General features: G+C 35.6%; 1 protein-coding gene across 2 annotated transcripts in view; it reads right to left on the reverse strand.

Annotated features, from left to right (window-relative positions):
* Window positions 1–16,851, reverse strand: part of ddah1 (dimethylarginine dimethylaminohydrolase 1) — an 82,394-nt gene that overhangs the window by 49,872 nt on the left and 15,671 nt on the right. The gene's annotated exons all lie outside the window — the stretch shown is intronic.

Raw genomic sequence — 16,851 nt, forward strand, 5'->3', positions numbered from 1 at the left:
TACTTTAAATATTTTTACTATTCCTTTACTATTTATACAATATAAAAATAACTTCATATCTTTAAAATGTAAATAAATTCTATACAACTGACTTTAAATATTTAAACAAACAAACCTGTATTATTTATATTTACTTGCAAAAAATAATAATGAATTGTGGCTGATTATGATAAACATTTTCACAATGGCATCTGTAATTAAAGTCTTCTGCAAAAACAAAAGCAACAACAATAGCTGTGTCTCATTTAGAAGGCTGCGCCCTCCGGAGGTCGAATTTTACCGGAGCCAATTTAAGGTAAGTTGTAAACACCACATCTGCGCTTCTGTGTACATCTGCCGGCGCCAGCATTTTTTCAAATGAACGATGGTTGTTTATGGCGATGCATAGTATTGTGGGTTATCTGTAGCAGTGAAGGATACACCTGATGCATGCTCCAAATTCCTGTGAAAGAAGGTCGCATTCGGAGTGTCCTACTTGAGACAGCCTCGATGGAGGACGCAGCCTTCTAAATGAGACACACTCTCTGTCAGCAAACAGCAAATCAACAAACCTAAAACAGCAAGCACTTCATTTATTCAAACTGCAGTGCATGCTGGGAGCTCACAGACCCTTAACACACCAGCAACAATACTGACACACAAGTATAAGAATTTCAGACAAATTGAAGTAAATTGTGATAAAATTGCAGTAAAACAACCACATTTCTCAGCAAATAATTAAAACTATTAAATATCTCATAAACATCTTAATCTGAATCATTCATTTTATTGCTGCCAATAATCAGACTATTGATGCACAAGCTGGATAAAATGTAGTTGCTTTTTCCACTGAAGCAGTTTCCCACACTCTCACACAAATTCTTCATGTGTTTGTGTGAGACGGGAAGGACTTGGCCTTGCAGAGAGCACACACACACACACTCTCTCTCACTCACTCACACACACACACACACACACACACCAAACTAGCCTGCACCTAAAATCTAGAGCAACACATCTCTGGGTTCATTTACACACAATGAAGCTTCGAAGCAAACAAACGATTCTTGTGTGAGACCTCTGAGGGGTTCATTAGCATTTTAATTATTCTCATTTCACTATTCATTCAGCTGAGAGACAATGTAATGCAGTGATGTGTGTCAAAATATATTGAGCGTGTTCACAGCTTAGTGCAATTTCACGTTTGCACTGTTATTTCATCAGAGTTATGAATTAGCTTTTTATCCATCCATCCATCCATCCATCCATCTATCTATCAAATGAGAAGATCAGAGACACAAGCGTGCAATCATCCTGAAACACCCAAGAAACCACCTGGCAACCATTTAGCAACACCATCCAGAACACTCTAGAAACCTTCTAGCAAACACACAATACCCTGATAACCCCACAGCAACACCCATAAACCACCCAGAACATCCTAGAAGCACCCTAAAAAAACGTCTTAGAAACACTCTAGCAACTACACAGATCGCCTAGTAACCACCTAGCAACATCTTAGAAACCACCTAGAAACACCTTAAACTCTAGCAACACCCTATCAAACACTCAGAACACCCTAGTAACAACATCGTAGAAACCACCTATCAACACCCCAGAAAGCTGCACAGAGCATCCCAGACACCACCTAGAACCCCCCCGCCAAAGACCATAGAAACTTCTAGCAACACCCTAGCAACCACACAGAACACCCTAGAAATCTTCTAGCAACACCCCATCAACCACCCAAAACACCCCATTAACAACACCCTAGAAACCACATAGAACCCCCCAAAGACCCCAGACATGTCTAAAAAAAAACCTAGCAACCACACAGAACACCCCAGAAACCTCCTAGCAACACCATAGAAACCACCCAGAACACCTAGCAACCACCCACAACATCATAGAAACCACCTAAAACCCCTACATAGAGATTCGATAACATAATTTATAATTTTATATAATAAATTAAGCCTATATATAAAAATGAGCTCTTTCAAGATAAAACAACATTAAACAAGCAATAAAACTAAACACACTGACAACACATTAAAATCAAATAATGATGTATTATCATGTATGGGATATGATGTATCCCCCCCAGTAATATTGTGAAATATTATTACATTTTCTAATATTGGTTTCCTATTTTAATATACTTTAAAATAATTTATTTCTGTGATCAAAGCTGTATTTTCAGCATCATTACTCCAGTCTTCAGTGTCACATGATCTTCAGAAATCATTCTAATATGCTGATTTATTATCAGTGTTGAAACTGTTGTTCTGCTTAATATTTTTTATTTTTTTTGGAACCTGTGAAACAGCATTTATTCAAAATAGAAATCTTTTCTAACAATATAAGTATTTACTATCACTTTTTGTCCATTTAACACATCCTTGCTGAATAAAAGTATTAATTTCTTTAAAAAAAAAAAAAAATAAAATAAAATAAAAAGAATTTAATGACCCCAAACTTTTAAATTGTAAATTTCTATTTTGAATAGACACTGTTGTTTTTAACTTTTTATTTAATCAAAGGATCCTGAAAAAAACATCACAGCTCCCAAAAAAATATTAAGCAGCACAACTGTTTCCAACATTGATTATAAATCAGCTATTTAGAATGATTTCTGAAGGATCATGTGACATAAAGGGTCAAATCAAATATAAATAGCACATTAAAGTTCAAAGTTACTTTTTTGTGCGCGCTGTACAGGTCTGGTATAAAGAATATTTTTGCTCAGGGGTCCGAAATGTCCACCTAATAAAGAAAAGTTTTGCTAAGCAAGAAAAAAAAATTACAGGGAACATTGCCGGTGACCCCTCGTGACCCCAGAGCACAGCTGAGGAAACACGTCAACTTCCTGTGTGCTTTAACACAGACCAGTGTTCACACAGATCAGCTGTGTGTTTAAACAGAGTCTGATCAGCTCATGTGCTCATAGGTCAACCAATAAAAAAGTCTGACCAGATGACCACTAGACCAGAGGTCAGAGGTCAAAAGGGAAGTGTGCTTTTATGTGTGTGTGTGAGACAGTCCTGTCCACATCACATCTTTTATACAACACACACACAGAGTTATTACAACTGCTTTTATATCCCTGATCGAGACCTTCAATTGACAAACACATAAATCTATAAATAAATAAATAGCATTTCAATATTTATTGCCTGAAAATAATTCATTTGAGACAATCAAGGTCTTAACATATTAAATATTTGTAAATACTTTTTAATAGTGTGTCACTTACAATCCATTACATTTGTTAAATCATTACATTACATATTAATTAAATAATTTCATTCAATTGCATTTGATTTCTAACCAATTATTATTACATTTGTTAAATTATTAAAGAAAATATTTATTAAATGTGTTTATGTAATTGTTTGATTTCCAATCAATTACTATTTGGTTAAGTTATTACTAGTGGTGGGCATAGATAAATTTTTAATCTAGATTAATCTCACTGTAATCTTGGAATTAATCTAGATTAAAATGGCTCATTTGAATTCTGCCAAGTAGATCAGAATAAGTTCACTACTAGTAGTAAACAACTAGCAGTCATCAAGAATTTAATATTGATAATAACATTGAAGACATTGTATGATTATTCCTTAAAGATAAGGTTTTAATAGTTTTAGTAGTAGTAGCCTATTACGTTCTGCCCAATGTCTTCAAGTGAAACCGAACTTTTATTTTGACGGGTTGCCGTGAGGATAGTTTTTCTCAAATGAAACGCTCGAATGCTAATGAAGTGACTCTCAGAGCAGTTCTGGAGATGTTGTTCATGTATTTATGTCCTCATTTAGTGAGACGACAGACGTTAATATCGCCGCAAGCGTCACGCGGGCTTCTGTACGAGTAGTGAACAAACCCGTGCGTCTGCGCCATACATTAACACAGAGACACACAGAAGTCATATTTAAATAGACGTTTTGCGGCTTAATATTTACAAATAGGAGTGGGAGTGTGCTCACTTGTGTGTGCGCCGCACCGCCAAACCTGATATTGCCAAGTGCAACGTGTTCCTGGGTCAACATCTTTGTTGACCCTGGAACAACATTGTGATTAACCAATCAGATTTTAAGAACCAGTTTATAATTTTTGTGAAGTTTAGGATTATAATCAGTGTTTGGTGCTTGTACATCAGTGTAATTCATCTATCAGTTCCTCAGATTTTAGGGATTACTCATGGGTAAGGTTAGGTTTAGGTGTAGGAATATGGTTAAGATTATATTTTTGGATTAAAATGTTGTTCCAGGGTCAACAAAATATGTTGACCCAGGAACACGTTGCACTTGGCAATATCAGGTTGTGCGTGCGCACCGAGGCGGAACTCCGCTGTGCGCGCGATACAGAGAGCGCTACCATGTAACGTAGAGACAGAAATGACTTGCCGATTTCCATTGGGAAGCTTCTTAAAAATACATTTTCCTTGAAGCAAACCCGGCGGCTTCATAGCTGCATCCATGTTAGCACGCATACACACAGGTTTGAAGACTCGTTCTCGCCCCCTACAGTGCAATTCGGCTAGGTATACATCCGCGCTAAAATATCAAGGTGAAAGTCATCATAGCTTGCGTAGTATAGACCCAGCTCCCAACCCAACTTTGAGAATAGATTAACGGCGATATTTTTTTTAATCGCCTGATAAGAGTCTCACGTTAACGCCGATAACGGCCCACCACTAGTTATTACACTAAAAATGTTATTAAATTGTGTTTGATTTCCAATCATTACTATTAAATTAGTTAAATTATTACATTAAATATATAAAATATTTGTATTCAACTGTTTGATTTCCAATCGATTACTATTACATTTGTTAAACAATTAGATTAAATAAAATTTTTGACTCAATTGTGCTTGATTTTCCATTAATTCTTATCAAATTTGTTCAATTATTACAATACAAATTTATGAAATATTATTATTCAATTGTGTTATAATTAAATTGGTTAAATTATTAGATTAAATATTAATTCAAAATTTGTATTGAATTCAAGAGTGTGTTTTCCAATCAAATTATGCAAAAAGTCTGAAAACTGTATTTATTTGTGTGCATTTAGGATTCATTAGCCATAGCAAGACAAAGGCGTCTCAGTTTACACCAAGAATATTAAAATATCACGGAATAAGTGATTAATTGAGATGGAAACGCATCTCTCCATGACGGTTCAGGGAAAATGAATGACAGAATTCTCCTGTGACGCGTACATTAATAAACAAACTTCCTCAAACCACTTTCCATTAGTGCCAGACGCTCCCGAATCCTGAGCAAACATGGGCCGGCTTTGGTCTACGCATCAGGAATGTCACAGGATCACGAGAACGCTGGGAATGTCAGACTGACCCTGAATCAGTTTTTCACACCGGCGTGGAAGCAGCTCACTTCCGGACAGGATGCGCTCCAGCAGCCGTCTGAACACTGTCTAGTCAAAACAAAGAGCAGTGTGTGCTTCCAACCCAACGCCAGACACCTGTGCTGTAATTCACACACACACATACGTTTGTTTTTGTGAAAAGTGGGGACTCTCCATAGGCGTAATGGTTTTTATACTGTACTTACTGTATGTGCTATTGTCCTACACCAACCCTACACCTAAACCTACCCCTTACAGGAGACTTTCTGCTATTTCAGATTTTCAGTACACTCCATTCTGTGTGATTTATAAGCGTTTTGAAAAGTGGAGACACGGAGTAATGTCGTGAAAAGTCACCTTCTCCTTTTGTCATTATACAAATTTATGTCCTCATTTGTCACAAAACACACACACACACACACACACTCTCACTCACTCACACAATCACACACACACACACACTAGGCATGGGCCGGTATGAGATTCTGACAGTATGATAACCTTAGATTAAAATATCACGGTTTCACGGTATTGCGATTACAGCTCTAAAATTTTATTTTTAATTGCCTGGGTAAAAAAATACTTTTTCCCACTGAACACAATATATATTTTATTTTTAAGAAACATATAGAACATTTTGGAACAGTAAACATGTCAGGTTAAATAAATAATTAAAATAAATAATTAAATTAGTCTTAATTAAGTGCAGTCACTTAAGTGAGTCTAAACCTGCAGCTCAACAATGATCAGAACACAAATCAATTATTTTCTGTAAGATGAAAAAAAAAAAAAAAAAAAATGCAGTCACTCAATAATCAATAACATAATCAAAACATAATTTCTTAAAAAAATAAAAATAAATAAAAAATCATTAAAGTCATTAAGTCATTAAACCTGCAGTCCAGCAAGGTTTTTGGAGACATGCTCACTTTCTACACATTCATCTTTCAGTCCAAGTTATGATGCAGGAATGTTCACTTTTCCTGGATTAGGTTTGGAGCGGTGAGGTACGAGGATGTGTGCACATACACAGTAGGCATGAGATGATAACCGGTTTGCAGTGAGAGTCAGCTGTGTGTAGGATGATGGTCGAAGGAGGTGAATCCCTGGAACTTTTTCCCCTGTCGAAAAAGACGAAGTCTGCCGTATGGGAATTTTTTGGGTAATGTAGACTAATGTTCCGCACACAACGATGTCCCGTACAGATGACGTTTTGGCGCTGATCACTGAATAAATACTTCCAGGTCGTACATAAACTATATATCTGTGTCGTCTTCATTTCTCCTCCTTTCACCCTCGATCAAGACAGAGACCCACCCGCCGTTTGTTTCAGTGTTGAAACTAATACTATTTGGCTTGCTACTGAGGCAGATAACGTGACTAATTAACTAAAGTCAACTTTCCTCCCTCACGTTACTTCACAGAGACTAAAGTACTACGTTTCTGTGATTTAGTGCAATTAATAAAATTTAGGTGGCATCACTTCTATACTTTTAAGCCTCCTGCCATTGTTTACATCTGTTCAAAATCACGACATTTAAAAACAAACAAACTGCTTGCCCTCAGGTGTCTTTGCCACTGTTTGAGTGTTGTACGGAGAGAGACCGTGTGTGTGTGTGTGTGTGTGTGTGTGTGTGTGACACACTCGCGCTCTCTCCTTATGTGTATATATTAGAGGTGGCATGGTACATGTATTCATACCGAACCGTCACGGTACAGACATCTCGGTTCGGTGCATGAAGCCTTACGACGAATACAGGCAATTCACCCCAATCCAGAAGGGGGCGCCCGCAGTAATGCAATGCTGTTTAAAAACCGCCAGCAGAAGAACAGCGAATGCCATGAGTTGCATACCTGAAAACAAAGTCCACTAGACAGTGACCATGTGCTGATTCTGAACGCGTCTCTCACTGACAAGGGAGTATATTTTAAAGGCTTGCGCACTCAACTGTTCGCGAAAAGAAGCTTTGTGCTCGTGTCTCCTACCTCTCTCATTCGGCATAAATCCAAATATTCCATAATATTTCCATATTTGCGATGTAACGTATCTGAATGCAAAACTATTATTTATTATGTAAATGATAGGCTTTGTACTTCAGTCGCGTTCCAGCGGTGACACAGAGGCGCGCGCGCTGATGTTTGGTTCACTTTATTTTATTTTGATAAAGTACCAACTGCACTGTCAAGTTAGCAATCCTGGAACTGATGTGTTTTGTGTGCGATCACTTCAACTGTTTCCTTATACCAGCAGAATCAACTTTAAACACTTATTGTCTTATTAATAATCACTGTATAAAGGGCTGCTTTTATTTGTGTACACTCAAAAAAAAACAGATTTTATAAAACACGTAAAAAAATGTAATTTGCACTACTGTCTGTTCAAAATAAATGAAAAGAAACTGAGCATAGTAGATTTCTTTTTTTTTTTTTCTGTTGTACTGAAACCGTATCGGACCGTGACATCTGTGTACTGTGCCACCCCTAGTATGTGCAGTGCACACATCTTTGTACCTCACCGCTCATAACTTGGACTGAAAGATGAATGTGTAGAAAGTGAGCATATCTCCAAAAACCTTATTGAGCTGCAGGTTTAATGAATGCAATTTTTTTTATAGAAATTATGTTTTGATTTGTTTTTGATTATTGAGCTGTAGGTTTAGGTTAAGTGACTGCATTTTTATTTTTTATTTTTCCATTTAGAAGGATTTTTTTTTTTTTTTTTTTTTTTACAGAAAATAATTGATGTTCTGATTATTGTTGAGCTGCCGGTTTAGGCTCACTTAAGTGACTGCACTTAATTTAATTAACAAGAATTCAATTATTTATTTTAATTATTTAGCCTGACATGTTTACTGTTCCAAAATGTTCTCTATGTTTCATAAAAATAAAATATATTGTGTTCAGTGGAAAAAACGTTGTTGTTTTTTACCCAGAAATTTTAAAAAATAACATATTTTAGAGCTATAATCGCAATACCGTGATATTTTTATCTAAGGTTATCATAACGTCAGAATCTCATACCGGCCCATGCCTAATGTAATTATTGAGCTGTTGTAGGGTAATTATTATCATTATTATTGTTTTACTTTTTTATTTTATTTTACAGTAAAAACAACAGTAATATTACAATATTAACATTTATGAATGATGATGGAGTTTTTTTTTCTCAGCTCTTATTTTGGCAGAAACCCGCAGGAAGAGTGCTTCTTTTTGTTGCACATATCGCATGCCTTTAAAATATTTCATAAAAATGTTACTGAGCAACTGACGAGTAACACCGTTTCATCACAGATTTAGAGAAATAGAGACACTGCATTAGTGCGCTTCTCTATTTGATCACGTCACGTCATTGTTCGGTAAAATTTATTCGGTCTTTGCGCTTATTCAATTTCGGTTGCCGAACATTCAGCGCATCCCTGTTTTATACTTTATTTTATTTCAGTTCAAGTTTATTTTTAGTTAAAGGAAAATGTTTTTGTTTATTAGTTTTGGCTATAATAATCAAAATTCTCACACTCGTACAAACATTGCTACATGTCTACTAAAATCGTAAAGCTGCTTCTTTACAATGCGTGTCAAATATCCTGCAATCAGAGGTTTGTGGGAGGGACTGAGTGCGAGAATCACAGATGATCAGTCAGAAACAATAAAACTAACATGAATCCGCTTCTGAGGAATTTCACCAAGTAACTGAAAACCCAAACTGACGATGATGTTGAACGCAGGCTTTGTTTGAAACGACCTCATTACCTCATTCCTCAGAAAAACACACCTCCAAAGCTTCTCCAGAAATACAACATCATAATTAAGCTTTAAAACAACACTGGAAATCATTTCCCAACACTTGGCAATGCCTTGTAAACACAGCAATAACCTGTCTTTTCTGCCTCAAAAGGGAAAACAGACTGCTGTGTAAGTGCACAGATAATCTCCAGGATTGGAGGATTTAAAAGCCGAAATGTAAATCTAGCAATTCTGATTAAATCTTTGTTTTCCCTCGCACAAATCCAGTTTACGTGCTCATGACATCAGTGGTCGTGCTGCTAAGTTTCTAGTTTCCGTAAGCATTTTAAACTCATTTTTCGTTACAAACCGAGGGATGAGCTCAAATGTTTGTATGTGATCAACAGCACAGATGTAAACCACAACGTCAGGTTTGACTATGAGCAGATGTTCTGGATTCGGTTTATTTACACCAATCACAGATCAGAAAACTGACCTCATTATTATGCATTGCAAATGGATTCTGTATTATTTTAAATTATTTTTTATATTTTCTGTTTCCATTTTAGTCATTTTGTTGAGTGTTTTTGTCATTTTTAATAGTTTTTTTAAAATGAAAAACAAAAAGAATGAATATTATAAATAAAAATAGATTTGTGTTATATTTTATTACTTTTGGGGATTTCTAAAAATATGTCTATATAGTTTTCATTTCAGTTTTAGTCATTTTAGTATTCATTTTAGTACATTTTGGTAAAAATTAGAAAAAATAAGTTAAAATTTTATTAAATGTTAAAGTTTATGGATTTTTAAAACAAATATGTCTATGTATTTTTTAATTCATTTTATTTTGGCTGTAGACATTTTAGAACAAACTTTAGTATTTTTAGTAATTTTATAAAATTAAATTAATAATAAAATAAAATAAGTTTAATTTTTTAATAGTTTGTTAGCTTTTGTATTTTTATTTCACTTTTAGTTTAAGTCATTGTAGTATGGATTTTAGTACTTTTAGTCATTTTAGTAAATGACAATTAGAAATAAAAAGTTTAAATTATGTTAAATTTGATTAGTTTTTGGACTTTTTAAAAAAAAGTCTATATAGTTGTTTTTTTATTTCACTTTTAGTTTAAGTCATTTTAGTACTGATTGTAGTGTTTTTAGTCATTTTATTAAAAAGTTTGTTATATTTTATTAGTTTTTGGACTTTTTTTTTTATCTAAGTCTATATGGCTTTTCATTAATTTTATTTCAGTTTTAGTTTGTCATTTTATTAGAATTTATTATTTTATTTTTTTAGTAAATAAAAAATTTTGCTTTGGCAAACTAACTGAAAAAATAAGTTTGTTATATTTTATTTTGATTAATGTTTATTTCAATAAAAAGTTTTAGTTAATGATAATAACCCTGCTTCCCGTTTTTCCAAATATGCTCCATCTAAAAATACAACAGAACAGCTCAAAATCCAGTCCAGCTTATCAATTATCACTTAACAGCTTTTTAATGCTTGAGCTTTTTTAACTTCCCTTCTGTTCCACATCAAAACATCATCAAACTTTCTTGAAACTGACAGTTTAAAAAAACCTTACAATGAAAAGGACTCTGTCCAACAAGAGCAATCATCTCATCTGTGAATTCACTGCACTATTAGGACCAGAAAATACATGGTTTCCATTAAACAAAACATCAAAAGGCCAAACAACAAATTTCCTGTCAAACATTTTTCTCCATTTGATTGATCAGAATTCAGTGTTTTTCTCAACGCACGATTGTAAATGCCACACAGATGGACATTCTGTTCTAAAGGGAATTCAGAACTGAAAGTGATCTAACAACAACAAATGCTCGTAGATCGGATTGTTTATGTAACCTCAAGACAGATGAATATTAATAATGCATGGCCTGTGTGAGCTTCTGTAAATTTGGAAATGTTTGCAATACCAATCTGGTCCCATTAAAATAGCATTAGAGTTACCAAGAGATCTTCAAAGGACTGACGGACGCTGGACGGTGAGGTCGAGACTGAAGTCAGATCAGATCAGATCAGACTGAGAAAGAACACACACCTGACGCAGGACAGCAGATCTGGAAACACTCCGGAAATCTCATGGATGAACTCTGTGTTTGATGCCAAAATCAGTCTAAAACATGAGTTCAGCTGTCAGAACGAGTTCTGCTGAGGAGTTTCCAACATGTGCAATAGGAAATTGGATAAAGCTGAATGCAAACATTATTGTTGCACTGTTTTTTTTTCTTTTGCATTGAGAGCCAAGTTTCAAATATATTTCATGCATTAAGAAAATTGAATTATAAAATTTTCATGCTGATTTACAGTAAATGTCATTCTAAAGAGAGAAAACCATAGAATGTTCATTAGTTTAAAGGGGTCATATGACATTGCTAAAACTCTACACTGCTCAAAACTTGCATTTGAATAGTCAGTGGCAAATTCTTTAAATAAGAAAACATACTTACAGGCTGTGAGTCAGAAGCACCAGACTGTCCTTGCAAAGTTGGAATTGCCCCACTTTATAGAAACAGTCTTTGAGCAGCTGGCAGGCTACTCCCAGGTTCAGGAAATAGTCCTCCGTAAAATGCGATGCACACACTCTAATATTTGGGTTGAACTGTTCTGGAACAGTGTTGTAAATACAACTTAACCACTGATTTCTAGTTGTGTCCTCTTTTGGAAGCCCAAACAAAGTAGTTTCGCTTTCACAACGAAACACACAGCGTCTCCAGGACATGGCGCCGGCGGCAGCAACAACACTACAGCGAGAATAATAGTTATGCCTTCTTTCATTGCGTATACATTTGGGCGGTTTTTTGCAAATCTTCCCACACCGTGACGTAGACATGTGGAGGCGTGTTTGAATGAGCCGTTTTAGGGGGGCGTGGTCGAGTCTTAACTTTTATAAAGAATATCTCTTTGGTTTTGAGAATTTAGTCTTTGCAACTTCAGGGATCTTATCTATGCACGCATCATATGACCCCTTTAACTTCGAAATTACATAAGTTTATGCATTGCAGATTGATGCATTTTGGACACTTGGAAAAGACATTTTGGAAGTAAATTGGATTGCAAATAGTTGCTTAATGCATGTTCTGCATGCATTAAGAGCAGTGATCAATTTTGAATATAATTTCAATGTAAAGTGTAATTTCTGCTGCTCTAATCAAACTAAGCAGAGCTGAAAAATAAAATACATAAGCTTGCAGCATAAAGAAGGTTATGCATTATTGATGTTTCAAGCTGATTTAAAGTAAATGTCATTCTAAAGAAATAATAAAAATGCAGAATTTTCTGTTTCACTTAGAAATTTCAGAACTTGATGCAGTGCAGGTTATTTTTTTAATCCAAATACATCACATTTTGGAAGGAAATTTTATTGCAAATATTATAGTTGCATGATGCATTACATTTTGCATGCATTAAGAGCAACAAGTCAAATTTAGAATCTATTCAACACTGCAGTTAACGACTATGTACTCGATAAATGTACTTCCTCATATGAGACCACATCCACTAACGTGAATGATCTCAATAAATTAAATCTTTAAACACTGTATATGCATACATGCAAAAATAAAACAAAGGTAAATAAATAAATAAGAATATAAATCTTTAATATTTCAAAAGATACACTGATTAATATTTCAGAAGCACAGGGTCAGCAGTGGGATCAAAGTTAAGTGCTTTCAATCGACACATGTCACCTCACATCAGTCATGCCACAGTGTGCAGTGAGTTCGTGTTCAGACCAATCAATACACATGAAGCGCATACACACACGCTCTGAGGCAGATGGTGAAAGATATTTAGTGTCTCAGCTGTTATGCATGGCTGAAGTCGCAATATGAGCGACTATTGACATGTGAAAGCAGAAAGAAACATGGAGCACTGTGCAAACAGAGTGAGAATGTGTTATATGTGTGCATGCACTCTGTCAACAATGTGATCAAAATAATTCTTGAGTTACAGGCATGCAAACTTACAAAAGAATATTTATGGCACTCAGACAGGCATGTTCTATGCAGCTGTTTTGATATGCAAATTTACTCTTGGAGCCGCATTGAGATCCCAGTATCTCTGGAAATGAACAATATAGGGCCTTAGGAATATACATAAAGTCAAAAGATTTAACTAACAGACCTACCAATCTCTGTGTGAAAATAACATCATGATGGTGCCATCTTTCTAAAGTCATTTTTACCCCCCTGTAATTTGGCTCTGAATCACAGGTGAAAACTGTCATTTGACGCCACTCAAAATAGTGAAATACTCCATGGCATTTTATTTTATTCTTTTTTTATTACAATTTAGCCTGTGTGTGTCTTCAGGAATAAAATCAAATCAAAGATCACTTCTTAACCATGGTAAAATAACTGCAAAACAGCCTTTTGCTTATGCATTTTTTACACAAGATAGCGCTGTATAAATCACCAAAACATTGTTAATATCTAACCACAACCTCAACAGAGGCCAAAGATCAATAGTTGATACGAGATTGTCAGCCGCTGCTCGCATGACAACAGTTTTATAACAGACACACAATCGAAACCTCCTCTTTTGTCACCCAAACAGCTTTTCAGGGCAATGCCGACAGTTTTATAAACATCTAACTGTGCACTTCACTTAGCTACGGCATGTGAAGGCTAAAAAATGTTCTGTGAGATTTAAGAGGAATGGTACCTTCCATGCAACCCTTGTTGTGCCCACCAAAATGTGCTCCCAATTTCGGCCAAACTGCATTCAGAGATTGCCATGACCTAAATAACTCCATCCAAGAGTCTTTCACAAGGACACAATGTTTGCATAAAGAAACACTGCCAAGCGCTTGCGTGTTGAAGCACAGAGATGCAGCCGCTATGTTTATTCAGATATAAATTTCAGCAAACACCGCAGGCAATGCAATCATTACAGTGAAAGTAGGTCTAACCATTTTTGCGCCATACGGCTTTCTTATGTAATCTGATGTTTTCTGTGAATTGAGCGTTTAAAATGACAAAGACTCGATTTTGACCTGAATACCACAGTGATGCAACAAGGCCTGAGTTTCCCAAACATTGCTGCTAAACAAATCAGGGCACACCTGAGGAAAATAACCACATATAAAAAAGCCTAAATGCAATTATTTGGCAATGCAAAACTGGTCTGGACTGGACTTGCTGCAGGATGACGCACACAATGTAATTTAGTACTTACTGTTAGAGGTTTGTAATAAGGCCTATTGACTTTGCAAACATCATTAAGAAACATTTAGACAATCCGTCAAGTGCAGCTGATCTTGAAGCTCAATGTCACCCCTGAGAGAGAAAACAGAGCTAACAAAAACCATTAGAGTAACGACTCGAATACTACTGGACCTGACAACAGCACAGTTACATGGGCATGAACTGATCAAAACCTGTACAGGAACATATGAAAACACATATTTGATCCACACTTTCAGATAAAACCAAATTCATTCTGATCCATTTGAAAACAGTTGATGGAGATTTAGCGCTAATCACGGAACCGGCTTTACTGACGAGATGCGCATGACTATCGCATGCAAAATATCGTGCAGCCCTAGTAACTTCATCCCCCTTACCGGCACTTCAGCAACTACCTAGCAACCCCTAATGACACCTTGGCAACTACTTAACAGCCCCTAAGGACAACTACCTAGCAATTTCTAACAATACATTTTTTCTAAAAACACTGTAGCAACAACCGCCAAGCAACCTCTAACAAGACCCAAATGCCTTGCAATACCTTGGCAACTACCAAGCAACCCCAAATGGCATCTTAGCAACCCCAACAACAGCTTGGCAACTACCTAGCAACCCCCAACAACACCTTGCCAACTACTTAGCAAGGTCTAACAACACCTTAGCAACTACTTAGCAACATCTAACAACACCCTATCAACCCTTAATGACACCTTGGCAACTGCCTAGCCACTTTTAATGAGACCCTAGCAACTCCCAAGCAAGCCCCTACCGACACCTAGGCAACTACCAAGCAACCCCAAACAACATCTTAGAAACTACCAAGCAACCCCTACGGGCACCTCATGCCCTAACAACACCTTAGCAACCCCTAAGGACAACGACCTAGCAATTTCTAACAATATCTTACCAACTCTCTAGAAACACCTAAAGACACATTGGCAATTGCATAGCAAACCCTATCAACATCTTAGCAACTATCTAGCTACACCTTAGTAACAACCTAACAACACCTTAGTAACAATCTAGCAACCCATCACAACAGCTCAGCAACTCCAGTGCATTGTTTTCACATTAGAAAAGGCAAATATAACCTTCAAAACTCTCTACAGGATGCTGCCTACACACAGTTGCATTGATGCACAATCATCATCTCGATCATATTCTGATATACAGCAGTCATTATAAGAAAACACCCATTCACTGCATGCACTTTCTTCATCTAATAGAAATTTGTTCAAAGATGTATTTTTAATGTTTTGTTGGCTGCAACTTATAAAAACAGTGACTTTCTTCCCTCACTACCTCTATTACACAAAGGAGTGTGACTAAGCACATCAACTCACATTCTTCTATTAAAGAACATAATGACTTCAAAATTCACATTAAAGACTCTTAAAGTAAACAAAAAATAATCACTGCTCGAAAATTGCTTTATATGCTGGCTGTGAGACAAACTGAAGCACTCAACACAACCTTCAAAGAAGAATCGCAACTGAGAGCTCGGATCCAGCGTCAGACACACAGCAGATCCCTCCGGACCGCATTCATCCCTGAGGGAGACGCGCACAGAAAAACACACAACTACAGAGGCTCCTAAAGAACCACTGTAAGTGTCAACCAGATCTAATGCAAGAAAATGAACAGAGAAAAATATCTACACTAAAATAACAAAAAAATTATTGCAAGAAGGACGAAAGCCGCAACTATACATAATAGCAACTAAAAAAAATAATAATAGTAAAATGTATAAAGAACTGCCGTTCAAAAGTTTGAGATCTGTAAGATTTAATTTTAATTTTTTTTTTAAAAGAAGTTTCTTATGCTCATGAAGGCTGAATATATGTGATAAAAAATACAGAAAAAATGTTACTGCAATTAAAAAACAGTTTTCCATTTTAATTTACTTTAAAATATAATTCAAAGCTGTATTTTCAGCATCATTACTCCAGTCTTCAGTGTCACATGATCTTCAGAAATCATTCTAAATAGCTGATTTATAATCAGTGTTGGAAACAATTGTGCTGCTTAATATTTGTTGGGACCTGTGATACTTTTTCTTTGATTCTTTGATAAATACAAAGTCAGTAAATGTCAGAAATTATTACTTTTATTCCGCAAGGATTTGTTAAATGGATAAAAAGTGATAGTAAAGATTTATATTGTTAGAAAAGGTTTCTATTTTGAATAAATGCTGTTCTTTTTAACTTTTTATTGTTATATATTTAACAAATGCACTTTTGCTACCTGTGGCAATATAATGGGGAAAATGTACATAAATTGGAATTATTGGAAGTTATCTCAGGAGTTCCTAAAGTTTTCATGATGTTAATCAGTTGAAAACAGCATGGCAATGTTAGTTTTCAGTGTATTAACGTTCTTTGAGCAAATTTACTGCGCGATCTGAGTGGCTTGTCTCATTTGTGAACGAACTGTCACTTAGAAAATCTAAGTTTTGTATCATCATAGCTGGTTGAATGAAGTCAGTGTATAGCCAGTGGAGGTTGGTTAAAGGACAAGAAATGTTGCATTTACCCTTTTGATAGATTAATCATGATTATAA

Source organism: Onychostoma macrolepis, chromosome 23, assembly GCF_012432095.1.
Source record: "Onychostoma macrolepis isolate SWU-2019 chromosome 23, ASM1243209v1, whole genome shotgun sequence".
NCBI classification, from domain to species: Eukaryota; Metazoa; Chordata; class Actinopteri; order Cypriniformes; family Cyprinidae; genus Onychostoma; species Onychostoma macrolepis.